At 40.4% G+C, this 19,276-nt stretch overlaps 1 long non-coding RNA gene across 1 annotated transcript; it reads left to right on the top strand.

Annotated features, from left to right (window-relative positions):
* The first annotated feature begins 4,648 nt into the window (after nt 1-4,648).
* Nucleotides 4,649-17,360, top strand: LOC111764996 (uncharacterized). The gene is made up of 3 exons (XR_002797467.2): nt 4,649-4,838; nt 12,979-13,104; nt 17,022-17,360. It is a non-coding gene; the product is annotated as an uncharacterized lncRNA (long non-coding RNA).
* The last annotated feature ends 1,916 nt before the right edge of the window (nt 17,361-19,276 follow it).

Here is a 19,276-nt window from a genome sequence, read left to right as displayed (position 1 = left end):
AGAGGTGGCATTGTCCTACAATGCAATTGTGCCATTTACAATACAATGATAGGATTTGTTGTTTGTCGTTTGTTCTATAGAACCATATTCTGTATTTGGTTGATTGCAACCCTGCATGCATTATTTAAGTGATATTTTCTGTAAATTGGTAGTTAAATCTAAAGGCTTGATTAGATTCATCTCCACTCATTTTAACCTGGTATTATAAATCTCTTTTTTATATTTCTTTTTCTTCCTTGTGAAATTTAAATATTGGTTATCTGATGCTAACAGGAGAAAAAAATCAAAGCTCTGCAGAATCCAAAGAGATGACTTATGATTGCTCATGACTTCTCCCCCAACCCACCACACACACACACACACACACACACACACACACAGAGTCGGTATCTCTATGCAACCAAAAGGACTTCCAGATACACACTTGGGACTAGGAATAAATGGTTGGAGGATGTGCTTACTTAGTTTACAGCCTTAAACACTGACTATCTTCTTTCCAAAGCAGAGTGTGATTATCTCGTTCTCAACTAGGAAAGCAAGTAAAGACAGTAACACCGTCTCTGGATTATTTGCTTATAGAATTCCACAGTGTTCCTAATTTTGAAAACCATGGCTTTCTTATGTCAAATGGTTTGATTGTGGATCACATCTTTCATGACAGCTGGTGAATTCTAAATCAATTAATCAACATGCATTTATCAAGCACCTGCTGTGTGATGAACGTCATTCTTGGAGAATTCGTACTGATTAATTTCTCTGCAAAACAATTAGGAAGCTGTATCTTGTTTCTACACTGTCCCCAACCCCCATCCCCCAATGCACATAAATGCATTCCAAAATCAAATAGATGCTATTTTTATAACACTTTACTGTTTTGAATTATCTACACTCTGTTCCAAGAGTTGATAGCAGCCTGGACAATTATGATTTTCTAAGGTAGTCAAAGCAGTTTTGTATATGCACTTCTGCCTAATTATGTTCTATTTTCTATCTCCATTTAAAAAAATTTTATTTAAAATTTTAAAAATACATATTTATGTCTTTGCAAGTATCAAAAACCATATTGACCTTGCTCCATGAAATATATATATATATTGGAAGTATATTAGACTTTCTCATGGAGTCCAAAGAAGAATGAAACTATCAACCAGGTCTCTGGAAGAGCAGAAGCCAAGGAAGCTCTGGGGACCCTGGCAACAGCTGCTCACGAACCTTCCCTTTGGAATTCAGCCACTAATGTAACTCGTTGCCAAACTTCTCTGGGTCTCTATGTATATCGGATCAAATTTCAAATTCCTGGGAGAGAGAATCTGATTGGCTGAGATGTGGCCAGAAAGCTGCCTCTGCTCCAATGAAGTACGTCCAGGAGACAGCTAAGTATGCACTATATCCCCACGGTCCAACACAGGCGCCACCAGCCACATGTGACTGTTGAGCACTAGAAATGTGGCTAGCATTGAAATTGCTGAAGTGAGTCCTTTTGCCTAATGTGCACAATGCCAATACAGTGACACCAGGATTTCGAGAAAAGTGTTTAATAGCAAGGGCCAGCTCAGCGGAGACTGGCGGACAGTAATGTCCTCAAATCAGTCTCCCCGAGCTGAAAAGTGTGCTGATTTTTATGTGATTTGGGGGGGGGGGGGGCTGGTTTAGTAAAATGAGGTGGATGAAGTGAGACGAGGTGAGGTAGGTGGGTTTTAGCTGAGCATGCCGCTGTTTCAAAGCATGCTTGGTCATAGGTCGCATATAAGAAAATGGAAGTGCAATGGTGGCTGGGGGTGTGATTTTTACTATTATAATAAAGCGAAGGTAACTTTTTTTTTTTCATTTTGTAAAAATATTACATTCAAAAAATATGAGGTCCCATTCACCCCCACCGCCCCCACCCTACCACTCCCCCCCCAGCAACACTCTCTCCCATCATCATGATATATCCATTGCATTTGGTAAGTATATCTCTGGGCATCACTGCACCTCATGGTCAATGGTCCACATCATAGCCCATACTCTCCCACGTTCCATCCAGTGGGCCCTGGGAGGATCTACAATGTCTGGTAATTGTCCCTGAAGCACCACCCAGGACAACTCCAAGTCCCGAAAACGCCTCCACTTCTCATCTCTTCCTCCCATTCCCTGCCCCCATCAGCCACCATGGCCACTTTTCCCACACCAATGCCACATTTTCTCTGTGGACCTTGGATTGGTTGTGTCCATTGCACATCTATGTCAAGAGGAGGCTTAGATTCCACATGGATACTGGATGCAATCCTCCTGCTTTCAGTTGTAGGCACTCTAGGCTCCATGGTGTGGTGGTTGACATTCTTCAACTCCATGTTAGCTGAGTGGGGTAAGTCCAATAAATGAGAGTGTAGGAGTTGAAGTCTGTTGAGGCTCAGGGCCTGGCTATCATATTGTCAGTCCAGAGATTCAAATCCCCTAGATATATCTTAAACCCCAGCACCAACTACAATTCCAGTAAAGTAGCATGAAAGCCTTGTGAAAAGATATCCCATCTGTGTCCAGCTCCATCACGCAGAAACACCAGCTCCAAAGAAGGGCCAACTGACATGGCAGTGAACCCCATCTGCCATGACCATAGAACCTGTGGGTCTCTTTAGCCCTCAAAAGAACCAATACCTGGGGTTGTATCTACTTTATCTGTCTCTGAGACTCTGCTCAGGTGTGCATAAGGGCAATCCTTCTGACATCCTCCAGACTCTTTTTTAGAGACTCATAGCCATTTAAACTCATTTGCCCTTTCCATTTCCCCCTTAATTTAGGTCAAATAGCATTTTTAACTCCTGTTATTATATGTACACAGGGATATTCTGCTGGTCCGCGTTGAACCTTTAATTCAAGGTCATTTTCTAGTTGCATCATCAGTTGGTACTTGGTAGTGATCCCTTGGTGCCAGGGAGGCTCATCCCCGGGTGTCATGTCCCACGCTGGGGGGAAGGCATTGCATTTATATGCTGAGTTTGACTTCAAGACTGGCCACATTTGAGTAACATGAAGGCTGTCAGGAGGAAACTCCTAGGCACAGTGCTGCTCAAGGCCTTGTTCTTATTTCAGGCATATAGGCTCACAAGCATAGTCATTAGTATCAGGGGCTCACTGTTGAACCCTCATTCCTTCCTGGTCCTTACCGTTGTACCTGGGGGACTGCCGCTGCTCCCCTAGGGACCATGACAGAGCATCCCCGGCCAGGAACCCAGTATCCCCCCCCAGCTGTTGTTTTTAATTGTTGCCACTATGAGTATATCCAAACATTACCATGCACCCTGGACATATGCCCTGTATAACTCCCTGTCAACCATATATCACCTGTCAATAACATCTTATACCAGTATTCCTCCGCTGCCATTGTTGAACCACTCTGTGATCCACGAAGGTAACTTTTAGGTCAGAATTCTCTTAATTGTGAATACCTGGTGATCAGAAGCAGTTTATTCTAGTTCTAAAGTGAAAAACAAAAATACAATCTAATCCAGATTAGAACATCTAATAGTCCCATTACTATGCATTAAGTGAGATAAGTTTTCTATTAATATACATAAACGGGATGGAGTTTTGAAACTAAGGAAAAAGAAACCTTAATAAATCAGTAGGAAACATTACTTTTGTCAGGGGTTAGTATAGCAGCAGCTTCAGTATGACCAAGGAACAGAATCTTAAATTGTATTTAATTTTTATTAACTTAAATTTAAATGTAAAAGTTGAAGAGATGTAAAATATTTTTCCATTACACACAACTTTATTATTTTGGTAGAACTACATTTTATTTCAATTGTTAAAATTTACCATCTGAATTGTTATATGCTGTAAGTATAAAAAATACTCATAGGATTTTGAAGGCTTAGTATGATAAAAAGAAAATGAAATATCTCACTAATAATTTCATTGATATTATTTTTAAGTTGAAATGATCATTTTTGATATATAGAGTTAGTATTATTAAAATTAGTTTCACGTGTTCTTTTTACCTTTTTTTCAAAAAATATGACTACTAGAAAAGTACATGTGCGGCTCACAGTATTCTATCAAGCAGCATTGCTCTATAAAGTTACCAGGTATCTACCTCTGAGGACTCAGGATCCATGCAGTTCCCAGAGCATGAATTAAAGTTCTAAGCAGAGCAGACACCCTCAAAAGGGCCAACTGCACTATACAAAATAACAAATATAGAGATTTCTGGGGCAACATAATGTACTCAATCAAACTGGGGTACATCTCTTCAGCATTACTTGACCACTTTACTGGAATACTCAACATATCATTAAGGAATTGTTAATGTTAAAGCTGTTACTGTCTGGTGCTACAAATATTCATCCAACCTATATTTATTAACAAAGTCCTTCTCCTCATGGAGCTTAAAATCTAGTTGGACAGAGAGACAATAAATAAACAAAGATATAATGCAAGTTATTAATCTTTTAGTGCTCTGAAAAAAATAAAAGGTGAAGAGAAAGAGAATGACCACAGGTGTTCTTTATTTAGATGACTAAGGAAACCTTCCCTGATCACGTGGCATTGAGGAGCTGCTGGAATGGAGAAGGATGAGTCCCGTGACTATCAGAAATAGCTGCCCCTCAGGCAGAGGGGACGGCATATTCAAGGCCAGGACAGACGTAGTTTAGCATATCTGAGAATCCCCAAGGTGCCTTCTGTAGCTAATAGAGAGAAAAGGGAGAATGGGAGGAGATGAAGTCAGAAAGGTAGTCTGGAACCCCATCGTTCAGGGCCCACAAAACAAAGCAAATATGACGGGAAGCTGTTGCAGTGTTGAGGGCGGAGAATGGTATGAGTTACATTTTTCCTTAAGTCCACAAATCACACAGGTAAGTTCTGAAAATTTATGACCCAATTTCGTGGTTGTGTTCCTTTCGGTTTTATTTTTTAAGTTATCACCTTATTTTATTTCCTTACATTATATTTGTCTTATAAAAAATTAAATGTTAATTCCAGAGATACTTACCTCCCAAATTAATTTGAATCCTGAAAAATTTCTATGCTCTTTACCTAAATAAAATGTTTGTACAATTGAATTGTAGCACAAAGTTATTTACCTCAGGGAGTCAATTTTATCCAGGATAGAAGACTTTGTAATACGTAATAATGTTTCAAAATTACATGAATGAAAAACGTACTGAAATAATTCACTTAATTGCCTAACATGCAAAAAAACAGATATCATAGGACCCAGAAAAATATATATTAAATAAGAACGCAGAGGACTGTAAATTACTAAAACTTGCTAGGCATATACATAATCTATATACAAATTGTACATACACAGTAAATACCAATTATACATAACTACCATTTTTTTATGACTTACTGTTTTTCACTTACCTATGACTGTCACTTACCTATGAAGATACAAAGTTGAATAAATGCTGTCCCTAAAGGAGGTGACAGTGTGATAAATACTCTTGCTGAAGTATATAAAGTTGGTCGAGTATCTTGGAAACCCAGAGGAGACAGTGCAGATTCTGCCTTGGTGGGGTTGCTGGGTGCAATCAGAAGGATTCCTGGAGGAGCTTAGCATTTTAAGTGGCTTTAGAGAACAATTACACACTGTCTCCTTTGTGCAGCTCCCATGGCAGCTGTACCCAAAACATATCAGTTAACTATTCACTATATCATATATGAATAAGTAATTAGAAAGCATAAGGTACTATGTAAATATTCCATTTTTCTCTCTTTTTAAAAAATTAACTGAATCACTGCATTATTTATTCCTCCAGTAAACAAATTGCCAAATTTAAACCTAAATGCTCAATATAATAATTTGCCTTCATTTATATTCTAACTCCCAGCAAAATATTTTGTTCCTCAGGACATTTCTCCTCTGTCTTACTTCCTTTGGGTTTTGTGCAATAATTTAGATGATTTGATTTTGTGTGTGTGTGTGTGTGTGTCCTAGGATGGAGGGATAGAGAGAGATAGGCCTCTGCAGGAATTTTATGTCATCCTGTGATTAATAACAGTATCTGAAGATAACTATTAATTGTGGCAGAAACTAGACAGCATGTATATTTACCAAAGTTCTATATCCTATTGGTGTGGACAAGTCCTTGAATTGATTTCAAGTAGAATTCTTTATATTTCTTTTGTTTTATTTTTTTTCCTCTTCCCTCCACATCCATTCCACAAGTAATTCCTTTTTTTTTTTAAGATTTATTTTTATTTATTTCTCTCCCCTCCCCCCGCCCCGCCCTGCCCCAGTTGTCTATTCTCTGTGTCCATTCGATGTGTGTTCTGTGTCCACTTCTATTCTTGTCAGCGGCACCAAGAATCTGTGTCTCTTTATTTTTTTGTTGTGTTATCTTGCTGCGTCAGCTCTCCGTGTGTGCAGCACTACTCCTGGGCAGGCTGAACTTTCTTTCACGCTGGGCGGCTCTCCTTACGGGGCACACTCCTTGCGCATGGGGCTCCCCCACACAGGGGACAACCCTGCCTAGCACAGCACTCCTTGCGCACATCAGCACTGAGTGTGGGCCAGCTCTACTTGGGTCAAGGAGGCCCTGGGTTTGAACCGTGGACCTCCCATGTGGTAGGCGGACTCTCTATCCGTTGAGCCAAGTTCACTTCCCTCTTTTGTTTTAATAGCTAAAATATTGTTCTCTTAAAATGAAAGACATACATTGAAAAAAAAAAAAGATGCTTATAAACCAGCTGACCTCTACAAGTCTAAAAATATTTATTTAAAAGTATAAAGTAGCTTTCACTTTCCCCCAACTTACTCAACTCCTAGAAAGAGTTTTCTTTACCCAGAGAGAGTTTTATGGGCAAGTGTTCTTTCCCCTAGAGAAATTGGCTGGTCAGGAATCTATTTCTGTGGTCTTTCGTGGTTTCTGTGGCTCACGCGGTGATAACTGATCAGACCTATAATGTGTTCGTAAATTATACTCACACTACCTTTAGAGTGTAGCTTGAAATAAAATCCTAACCAACCAATTCCATTAGGACAAATGAGATTGTTTGCCTTTAAAAGAATACTTGGAATTTTCTCATACTTCTCTCAGCTCTTACTGCTGTGAGACCTGCATCCTGCAGAAAATGTATGAAACTATATATAGCTAAAACGTGCCAAATAACAGAATCTGCCCTGAGAATCACAGAACAAGTGGCATCTTGACAACTTGTGTTGTTTTTGCTAATGAATAGTTTATCCTAAATATTAAAATGCCACGTTCTTCTTAACTGTCAAAACTTAACTAGAAAATAATTTGTTTTAAAATTTAGTGAACTAAATGTTATCCTGGATTGAATCCTGGAATAAAAAAGACATTTGTGGAAAAATTGATGAAATGCTTTTAAAGTCTGGAGTTTATTTGATAGTAATGTAACAATCTTAATTTCTTAGTTTTGACAAATGCACCCTGACTAGGTAGGACATATAACATTAAAGGAAACTGGATGGAATGACATGTGGAAACTCTGTGTACTATGTTTGCAACTTTTCTGTATACCTAAAAATAATCCCAAATAAAAAGTTTATTTTAAAAAAAAACAGAAAATTTTTAGCAGAATGTTGCTATATATTTTTAGTCTACCTCCATGAATAAGTGGGCCAGGTCCATTCTACCAGGGACCTGGATTGGATTTGGGGTTAAGGGAAGAAACTAAGACCAAAGCAAAAGACTGGGAACCAAGAGAGCTTCTGAGTGAGGGGGTTCAAAGTTGGGGAAAAGCTCTTGACCGAAGGGGAGATTCTCTAGGTTGGGAATATAGGTATATGCTGAATGCTAATATAAACCTAAATATGAGATTTTAAAAATATATTTTTATAAAAACAGGTACATAGATGAGAATAATGGATATAGCACTGAGTGAAGCACTTACTAAAATAACTTTTGAAATTTAGACTCTAAGTGTCAAAGATTTGGAAGCTGCCAGTTAACAAAAGCTCAGGAACTTGCTGAATATATACAGGATTGGCTCTTGCATTTCTGAGGGTGTGAAGACAGGTGACAGCCTTGTGCTGTTTCACTTGCTCTCTGGCTCTGACGTTTTCTCATTCTGTTTGAGATCACCTTGCAACTTTTAAAGATTTGGGCGTGATCCTTCCTAATATTTTCTATTCAGACCTTTTCAGTTTTAGATTTGATGATTTTTTACATGTAGTATTAAATGCTTTTTAAAATATAGTTTATATGTAGCTTGTAGTCTATCTCAGCATGCATTCTTACCCCTCCTTCTCTTTTTCTGGTAAACATCCCCACCCCCACCCCCACCCCACCCAGAGATGACCCAGGCCAAATCAAACATGGCTCCCATTTCTCAAACTGGGTGCAAACATGGAGATAGTTGGAGGAAGCTCTGCTGCGCTAGGAGAAAAGGAGACACTTGGCTTCAAGCTCACCTGTCTGAAAAGCAGAAAGGAAACAACAGCACACAAGGAGGCCCATTTTGCCTCTAGCCAGCAATATAAGACAAAGGAAGACATAGCATTCTTCTTGCTGGCTTACAAAAGCTGTACTCTATGCTCCAAATAAAAATTAATACAAAGAAGGGAAGCAAGAAACCTACTAGAGACTAAAGTAGGAGTCTAAAATCCAGGAAACCCCATTTCCCTCCCTCCTTTCTCGCAAACAACTCTCGCAAACAACTCTATTTATAAATTCCCTGGCAAACATAGTTACAAATCATCCCCTTGGCAAAATACTACCCACTGGGATACAGCCTACTATGGGAGACACTAAAATTGAGAACCTGGAGGATGGGCAAAGCTCTGCCGTCTGTTGCTAAGAGACAGAAACTGCTAGGACAAGGTAAGAGTTCTGGTGTTAGAGTTTAGACAATAATCCCCAGGTACAAAATTGGCAAAAAACCAGCTGAGGTCCAAGGGAATTGTAGTGTCAGAAAAACCCAACTTGGAAAAAAGATCCGTAATTGTGCAAAACCTAAGGCAATATCCAGGCTTCATAATCTGGCCAGCAAGAAGTTGATAGCTAAAGTGGTGCAGGCCTGGAATATGATGAGCCAGGGAGTTTGCTCCTCACATAGGAAGAACCAGAGGCAGCAAGATTGGCTTATTCTCAGAGAAGGGAATTTAGATGGCATTTGTATCGCAGAACCCTGAGGAGCTTCACCTCCACTAGAGGAAAGCATATGGTCCAGAGTTCCTAGACTTTCAGATGAGGTGTTCATGGATGAGACTCTCGGTTTTTTCACTGGGAGATGAACTGAACATAGAGTCATTGCATTAAGTTCACTAGGGAACTAGGGCTACCATAATAAGGTACCACAAACTGCATGGCTTAAAACAACAAAAATGTATTGTCTCCCAGTTTTGGAGGCTAGAAGCCTGAAGCAAGGTGTTGGTAGGGCTATGCTTTGTCTGAAGTCTGTAGGGTCCATGCCACTCTTTGGCTCATGGCATAATGTAATCTCTGCCTCCTTTACGTGGCTGTCTTCTTTGTCTATGCCCGAATTTCCTCTTCTTATGAGGACACCAGTCATATTGGATTATGACCCACTCTAATCAAGTTTGGCCTCCTCTTAACTAATCATATCTTCAAAGATTCTCTTTCCAAATAGGAATCATGCTTATGAAACTGGGGGCTAAGACTTAGAATATATCTTTTTTATTTTTTTTAAAGATTTATTTATTTATTTCTCTCCCCTTCCCCCCCACCCCGGTTGTCTGTTCTCTGTGTCTATTTGCTGCGTCTTCTTTGTCCGCTTCTGTTGTTGTCAGCAGCACGGGAATCTGTGTTTCTTTTTGCTGCGTCATCTTGTTGTGTCAGCAGTCCGTGTAGACAGAGCCATTCTTAGGCAGGCTGCACTTTCTTTAGCGCTGGGCGGCTCTCCTTACGGGACGCACTCCTTGTGTGTGGGGCTCCCCTGAGCCAGGACACCCCTGCGTGGCAGGGCACTCCTTGTGCGCATCAGCACTGAGCATGGGCCAGCTCCACATGGGTCAAGGAGGCCCGGGGTTTGAACCATGGACCTCCCATGCGGTAGATGGACGCCCTAACCGCTGGGCCAAGTTCGCTTCCCAGAATATATCTTTTTAGAGAACACAAATCAAACCCTAACAAGGGAAATTTTTGGAATTGTATGCATGGAAAGGCAAGAGTGCAGATGATGACTGTAAACTACGGTACTGTTTTGTGCTGCCCAATGTCTTTCTTATTTTGACTAGCCATCACTCTATTTCTCTCCTTTCTTCCAGTACCAGATCCTCTTCCCTGTGACAGCTGCAGGCACATGTCACAAACCTGCCTTATGATAATACTCCATTCCCCAGAGACTGTGATTAGTGTAGAGGTGGACACCTAACCCAAACAGGGCCTACCAGACTCTTTCTCTGAAACTGGTCTGTAGACATTGGAAGCTCGAGGTCTCTTTCCCCTGGGATTCCTAAACTAGATGATGTAAGCCTCAAGCTGTGGGCAACCTACTTCTCTGGCAGGCTGGAAGATAGAAGAAAATGAGGTCACTACACAGAGGAGGCCAAGATGAGATATTGAGGGAAGAGAGAACTGATGTGAATATTTCTATCTGGGCTTGAATCCAAATCCATCCTTGAACTTCTCTCTTCCTTTCTTTCCCTATTCCCCTAACTACTTTCCCTTTTTGACTTAAATTAATTTGAGTTGTGCTTCTGTCAATACCCACTGAAATAGTCTTAACATATACTTTTACTTCTTCTAAAGTAATATATGCTTACTATAAAAGAATCTTGGAGAATATAAATATGTAGAAAGTATAACCAGGTTAGCATTTTAGAATTTTTGCTGTATTTTATATGCTTATTTTACATAGTTATCATCCATGCTTCAAGCCACCTAATAAATATAATTCAATTTTCTTAAATTTCTTCTACTTTGGATAAATTTGAAATATTATAAACAAAATTTCAGTAAATATCTCCATGCATGGAACTCTGTCTGGATTTTGGATTACAGCCCTAGTAATAATTTTTAGAAATATAATTACTGGACCTAAATATTTGACATATTTAAGATTAATGAGATGTTTAAATATGATTCCTTATGTAGAGGAATACAAGTATATACATACGGGAAACTTGTCCTTCACGGACAATCAGGATTACATGTATCAAATGTATAGGGTTAAATAAGAGGAAAAAAAAGAAGATATCATCAGACCTTCAATGAATAGTTCTTTGTAGGAGTAAAAGCTATCTTGAACTAACCTACTTCAAAATGTAAGCCATATATCATTACAGGAGCTAAAAAAAATTAAAATACGGCTGTTCAACCATCATGCCTGGTATATAATCCCTCCTACCCTGACTGGAGCTAATGTTCCAGTCAGATCAAGTAAGAGAATTCTCTTTTAAGATGGGTGACTTAGGCATAAACAAGTTCTGGGCCTTGGGTACTTCTTCAAAGGTGATTAGGCTGCTAGACTGCCAGATTCTTATATCCTAGTCCATTTGTTCAGGTTCAGATAATGACATTTAAAGTGCTCTAGTAGCCTCTTGGAGAGCAGACTACTGATTAGGGTCTTCGATGCTAACTAAGGTAATCACTTTTTCTTGGGGTGTGGCCTCTTGATTGGGGTGTTTAAAATGCAAGATAGGGAAGTGGACTTGGCCCAGTGGATAGGGCGTCTGTCTATCACATGGGAGGTCCACGGTTCAAACCCCGGGCCTCCTTGACCCGTGTGGAGCTGGCCCATGCGTAGTGCTGATGCTTGTAAAGGAGTGCCCTGCCACGCAGGGGTGTCCCCCGTATAGGGGAGCCCCACATGCAAGGAGTGCGTCCTGTAAGGGGAGCCACCCAGTGTGAAAGAAAGTGCAGTCTGCCCAAGAATGGCGCAGCACACATGGAGAGCTGACACAACAAGATGACTCAACAAAAAGAAACACAGATTAACGGTGCCGCTGATGAGGATAGAAGCAGTCACAGAAGAACACACAGCGAATGGATGCAGAGAGCAGACAACTCGGGGGGGGGCGGGGGAGGAGAGAAATAAATTAAAAAAAATAAATCTTTAAAAATAAATAAAATAAAATAAAATGCTAGATAAAGTCCTTGGAGTGTAGATTAATTTACACCCACCTGTACATGAAACTAGTGTATTTTTGCTGGCAGAAGGCTCTAGGTTCTGAGCTTCTAGTTTCTTGGCTTATGTTGCATGAAAGAATTTAAGGACATGGTATAGGGTAGGCAACAGAGTAAAAAGAGTTTATTAGGAAATAAGAAAAGAGTACACAGTTCTAAACTTGGATGTGGGTATACTACAGGATGAGCCTCACACGTGGGGCTATGAGTTAGGCCTTTTTAAGACATTTACTCGTCGTCCTTCTTAAGGTTGGGGAGGGGCCCCAGGTATTTGCTGTTCTGATTGGTTGCCCCACCTGTTAGTTCTCAGAGGGCCAATGCTGAGGCCTTCAGCTTGAAAGTATCCAGGGCTTCCTCTTGACCCCAGAAATAGTCCCAAATGGGATCTTGTGGCCAGGGTCTCCAGGATATTTCCAGCAGCCTTCCCCTCAGGAGGTTTCTGGGTGAGGTCTCCTGGCCATGTGATCTGCCGGCCATGTGGTCTTCCCACCCAAGCCACCTTCCCTTTTTCACTGTACTCACTTGCCTCATTTTCAAGCAAATTTTAAGCAAAATATCAGATACTTTTGCTAATAATATTTGCCTAATTTTATTTCCATGGTATTTTTTTTCCCCAGGGGTAGGGGTGAGGTTGGCTTAAAAAATAGTTGCCATTAGTCATAAATGGGTAAATTCTAATATGCCTTACTATTAGTCAAGGGACAGAAATCCTAGTCAAAGTCATTTTAGCAAACAGTAGAATTTAGCGGTTCAAGATCTTGGGGAGAGTATCTTGTACTTATATTTTGTATCTTGTACCTTGTATCTTGACTTGAGATACAGCTGATCCAGAGACTCAAAGGACAATGAAAGCTCGTCTCATTCTCTCCTTCTCTGTCTTGGCTTTGTGTGAATACCATTCTCACAGGTCTCATTCTCTTCTATTTTGGGTCAGCCTTTTCCTGAGACATCTAAGCCCTTCTAGGGTCACTACTTTCTAACTTCGTGATCCCCAGAGACAAGGGACCACATCTACTACCTGGTGGGGCAGGACTTGGATTGTAGCAATTTGTGTCATCTGGTAAGTAATAACCCCTGGATAATCTTTTCTGGCCAGGATGTTGTGGTACTCTGTCCAAGTCTAGGTGTCTTGTCCTATGGCTTTGGGGAGGGGTGAGGACTGCTATCAGAAGAGGTGGAGTCAAACAGTAGTTACCACAGCCTCCCCACCCTTCCTGTTCTTTCTATGCTTGTGATCTGTGTGTGTTAAGATGAATGTTAGGGAAATAAGAAAAATGAACGTTTACTGTGTCACAAGATTTTGTAACATATAAATTTTGTTTCACTTCATATTTTCCAGTAGAGAGGGCCATGTAGATGCTAGCACATGAACTTTATGGGTTTCCACCCACCCCAAGAAAATCTATCAAAATGGAAATAAGAAGGTTTTTATAAGTAGATATGTGTTAGCATTCGTGATGGTTAATTCCATGTGTCAACTTGGCTAGGTTATGGTGTCCAGTAGTTTGGGCAAGCAAGCACTAACCTGATTATTACTGTGAGGGTATTTCATAGATGGATTTAAATCATCAGTCAGTTGATTGCATCAATGACTGGTTAAATCTATAATCAACAAAGGAGATTGCATCAGTAATGAGCAGAATCTCCTCATCCAATCAGTTGGAGGCATTAAAGCAAGAACTGATTATTTTAGCCGTCAGAAAGAATTTCTATCTTGACTTCAACCAGCCTGCTTCTCCTGGGGAATTCAGTGTCACCTTTACTGGAATTTTCCTACTTGTGGCCTTCCCTATGGTGTCCTCATGGTCACACAAGTCAATTCCTACAATAAATCTCTTAATATTTACATATGTTTGTGTGTGTGTCCTGTTGGTTCTGTTTCTCTAGAGAACACCGACTAACACAACATTGATCTGAAGAAAGGTATCAATATGCCATAGCAGTGAATATCACAACTAAAATAAACACTGATTTCCTGAATCAATGAAATTAATAGAATTTGGGACTGGGAAAAGCAGCTTGTTTATACTTTTAATGGCTATTTATAGGTAAGAAGCTCCAGATTTTCCTGGTGAATGATACTGTTAATAGATTTATATCTGTCTTGTGGACAATAAAACGATTCAACAAATGCCATATGTAGTTTTCAGCTCTCCAGAAGACCTATGGCCTAGTTGGAACACATCCTATCTGCTGTGCCTGCTGGAGAGTAGAATGAACAGATTGCTGGTAATCGCTCACTCCACATAGTGTCTGTCAGACATAAAGTGCCAGGTCAAGCACTGACCACAAGCAATGTGCCCTCCATTATTTTTCTACCTCCTTTGATTACTAAGAAGCTTCAAAGAAGAACAAAGAGAATGAATTGTAAGAACACCGTCAGACAACAATAAATTGTGGTGTGATACCTGACCTTATATTAGATGATTTTATAATGGTGGTGTTTTAAAATGGACAAATGGTATCAGTTGCAATTTTCTCTGTTAATAACAAATACTTTGATACAATTAGTTGTCTGTATGGATTGAATCATGCTGCACAAATCTCATTCAAATCCTAAACCCTGGTCCTGTGGATGTGAACTCATTTGTAAATAGGATCTTCAAAGTTCCTATTATGATGAGGCAAAACTGAATCAGGGTACGCCTTAATCTGATATGACTGGAATCCTCCTTATAAGCAGAGGAAATTTGGACACAACACTAGGAGTGAGGAAGAGACAAAGTGAGACAGATTGCTATGTGACAGAGGCAGAGACTGGCTTATGGGTTGCTCACAAACCACCACCAGAGTGTAACTCAGGCTGAGTCCTCACCCCTTTGAAGGGCCACTCACTCAAGAAGACACATAGAAGAGGAGAGAACTTGGTCACTTCAGTCCCACCATGTGACAGAAAGGAGAAAGCTCAAACAGCTAAAGTCCCAGAGAGAGGTGAGCCATTCCACCTGATAGCTTGCAGCCGAAGAGAACAGAGCAGCTGAGCAGCTGAGAAGGCATGGAAAGACGGGAGCCCTATGCCAGAGACTGATACAGGAAGTCCTGAGAGACCAGGTAGAGATCACCCGCCATCTTGTTTCAACATGTGGCAGCTGACTTTGGTGAAAAAGCACTTCTTATGGTACCTTAAATTGGACTTTCCATGACCTTGGGACTGTAAGCTTTTACTCCAAATAAATACCCTTTAAAAAACCAACAAATTTCTGGTACTTTGCATCAGCACCCCTTTGGCTGACTATTAGACCTTTCTAAAATTTCATTTTTCTTGATATTATTTTTTCTCATATGTGGGTCACACGAAAGATTGGAAGACTTGAATTGGCTTATATCACTTAGTAGTAGGGCACAAGTCCCTTAGAATAGGTGTGTTAGCCAAAGCTGTATGATGATTAAAATTTAAGTTGTATGAGGATAAATTTTGAACCAGCAGTCAGTAAGCATCAATAAATACTTATTAAGTGTATATTATAATCAATACTTTGTTCTAGGAGCAGCAGAATCTATTAAATAGCCTAAGACATGATCTTCCTCTGGTTAAAGAGAAAATATAAACTTGAAAAATTAAATGACAATACCAGAGAATAGCATAGGATATATCCCTAAGCAATATATGACTGAGTGGTTTGGAGCTATGTACGCCAGGAAAACATGCTCTCAGATTTAATCCATTCCGGTGGGTGTACATCCATATAAATAGTACCTTTCGATGAGGCTACTTCGGATAAGGTATGGCCCAGTATGGGTCTTAATTCTATTACTGTAGGCCATATAGGGAAGGTCACAGAGAGAAAAAAAGGCACAGAGGGAGCAGCCAGAAGCTTAAAGTAAATGGAACCTGGAAAAGAAGAGAGAGGCCAGGAGTAGCCTCCATGTGCATTGCTATGTAACAGAAAAGCCACCAAAGAACAAGAATTGCCAGCAGCCAGCCCCAGAATGCCACAATCTTCTGGGAGAAAGTATCACCTTGCTGACATCTTGATATTACACTTTCCTAGCCTCAAAACCATAAGCCAATAAATTCCCGCTGTTTAAGTCAACCAATTGCATGGTATTGGCTTTAGCAACAAGGAAGCTAAAACAATGATTAATTGTAAAATAAGTGGAAAATTCAGTGAAAAGGAAGAAATTGCTAGATTGAACAGGTCTGGGAAGGCTTCACTTGAGGTTCCTTCACTGTGCATGTGTTTAGGGAAAACCTGCTCCAGGAAGGGTTCTTCCTGGAGAGATGTGGGATTTGAGCTAGGCTTTTGGGAAATGCAGTTCAAATAGCAGGAACAGTACAAGCAAAGGTATGGTGTGAAAACTTCACATAGCAAGTCTGGTTGCTTTTTCCCTGCATGTCTCCCAGGGAACCTGGAACCATGATTGATCCTTAGTCAATCCCTGGGAATGATGCCCTTGGACGGTTCTTTATATTAATGTTGGTGATTTTCTTCTGTACACCTGAAGCAAGCTTGTCACATCTGCTTGGCACAAGCATCAAGATTGATGGCGTGCATGTGGTTTCTTTGATAGGGTCCTGCATTTCAGTTGTCAAGGCTGGTCATGTAGCAAGATGTACCCTCCATAAAAGCCTTGGGCCCTGAGACATTCTGCACATGTCCTCTGCTAGAGAGAAAACATGTCCTGTGAAGTCCTGGACAGTGAAGGACTTGAAAGCCTTTACCTGATCTCTTCTGGACTCTGTCCAAACATATCTTTTTCCTGCTGCTTTTGCTTTGTATTCTTTGGTGTAATAAATGTTAGCCATAAGTATACCCTGCTATTGAGTCTTGTGAATCCTTCTAGCAAATCACTGAACATGAGTTGGACATGGAACCCCTGAAACATATGATATGTGACAAGATGCAAAATGCACACAAATTTTGGGGTAGATACAATAGATATTTAGATATGGTAAGAAAACTCAATTATTGATTGCTGAATCTAGGTAAAAGGTATATGGATATTCATTTCACTCTTCTTTAAACTTTCCTTTAGGTTTGAACATTTTCAAAACATAAATTTATGGAAAGGCGGCTGGCTTGGCCCAGGGGTTAGGGTGTCCGTCTACCACATGGGAGGTCCGCGGTTCAAACCCCGGGCCTCCTTGACCCGTGTGGAGCTGGCCCATGCACAGTGCTGATGTGCGCAGGGAGTGCCGTGCCACGCGGGGGTGTCCCCGCACGTGGGAGCCGCCCAGCGTGAAGGAGAGTGCAGCCTGCCCAGGAGTGGTGCCACATGCCTCGGAGAGCTGACGCAACAAGAAGAGACACAGATTCCTGTGCCGCTGACAATAACAGAAGCGGACAAAGAAGGTGCAGCAAATGGACACAGAGAACAGACAACCGGGGTGGGGGGGGAGGGGGAGAGAAATAAATAAATCTTTTTAAAAAAATTATGGAAAAATAAATAGGATTGGTGAAATGTAAGTACTCAAGAAATGTTATCGATTAAAAAATAAAATATTGTGTATATGCATGGACATATGTATGTATGTATAGAATATAAAATTTTATGTTGTATTGAAAAACAGAAGTGTTACACTTTACTATTTAGTCAAATCTGTCTATCTTTTCTTGTGTTTGTCCATGTGTTTTCCATTACGTTTTGACCATTTTCTTCTGCCTTGGACAGATGGGAACCTGAGAGGCACCATGGAGTATGGAGTCCCTTGGTGGGAAGTGGGCATGAGGTTGTGGTGAATGGAGCCAAGAGGATAATTACCAGGTCACTATCCTGTGGAGTTACTGGGTCAGTAGTGCCAAGACCAATAGTCTAAGGTCAGGATGCCAAATTCAGACAGGACAATGAGAAGAGGATGCTCTAATTCAAAGATTATCTGTTCAACAGAAAAGACAATGTAAAGAGAGTTCAAGGAAGGAGGAAGACAGACAAGCCAGGAATTATCCCTGAGAAAAAAATGCATGCAGCTGCAACTTCTTTTTTAAACTGGTCTCTGCCACAGCTGAAAGAGGGGGTATGTTTTGAAGTGAGCAATGGAGCTGGGAAGTGGACACTTGTAAACTCACAAAATTCTCTCTACCCTAAGATTGAATAAGTATTCATTTATATTTTCCTTTCTAGATTTTTTATTATTTGGGCTTTTGTATTTAATCTTTTAATATGTCTGCTTAGAATATTATACCTACACAATATGGGTCAGATTGGTTTATATTGTGCTATATTTCTCAAGTTTTATTAGTAGGGATATGCATTGTGGTAAGAACATGAATTCTGGAGTCAAACTGCTTGGGACTAAATCTTGACTCTACCACTTAATAAATAATCAGCCATTACTTAACCTCCAGCTATCTCATTTTCTTCTTCCATAAAATGCAGATAAAAATTGCCTCCCGGGAAGCGGACTTGGCCCAATGGATAGGGCGTCTGCCTACCACATGGGAGGTCTGTGGTTCAAACCCCGGGCCTCCTTGACCCATGTGGAGCTGGCCCATGTGCAATGCTGATGTGCGCAAGGAGTGCTGTGCCACGCAGGGGTGTCCCCCGCATAGGGGAGCCCCATGCGCAAGGAGTATGCCCCGTATGGAGAGCCGCCCAGCGTGAAAGAAAGTGCAGCCTGCCCAAGAATGGCGCCAGCCACACAGAAAGATGACACAATAAGATGATGCAACAAAAAGAAAAGATTCCCAATGCCCCTGATAAGAATAGAAGTGGTCACAGAAGAACACACAGCAAACGGACACAGAGAGCAGACAACTGGGGACGGGGTGGGGGGTGGAGAGAAATAAAATAAAAAATAAATCTTTAAAAAAAAATTGCCTCCCATAGGGTTGTCATGAAGATTAAATGATATATGTATATATATAAAGCATTTAGCACAATCTTAAAAGAGACCATCAGAGCACTCAGTAAGTTGTTATTGTTTTGTTATTATTTGTGGCAGTCAGAAAAAGTAATTTGAAATAGGGAAAAGGAGAAGGCTAGTATGAACCCTGTGATGTTAGATAGGAATCAAAGGTATCAGTATGAACTCATGGTTTTAGATAGATACAGAAATAGATATAGTTGTTTTTATACATATATGTATATACACAGAGAGAAAGAAGATATTAATATATGTATATATACATCATAAATATATTTCCTAGTTCTGTCTGCTAAGAGGGCCCAGAAAGACACCTCAGTGGTAATGAACACACCTAAAGACCAGATTTTGGTTTCTAAACACATTTTGCCAAACGGGGAGGTGAGGGAAGAATCCAGGTCTCCTTGGAGAAATGGTTGATTCCAGG

Source organism: Dasypus novemcinctus, chromosome 17 (genome assembly GCF_030445035.2).
Source record: "Dasypus novemcinctus isolate mDasNov1 chromosome 17, mDasNov1.1.hap2, whole genome shotgun sequence".
Lineage (NCBI taxonomy): Eukaryota > Metazoa > Chordata > Mammalia > Cingulata > Dasypodidae > Dasypus > Dasypus novemcinctus.
Note: the sequence above shows the minus strand (reverse complement) of the source record. Positions and strands in the feature narration are given on the sequence as shown.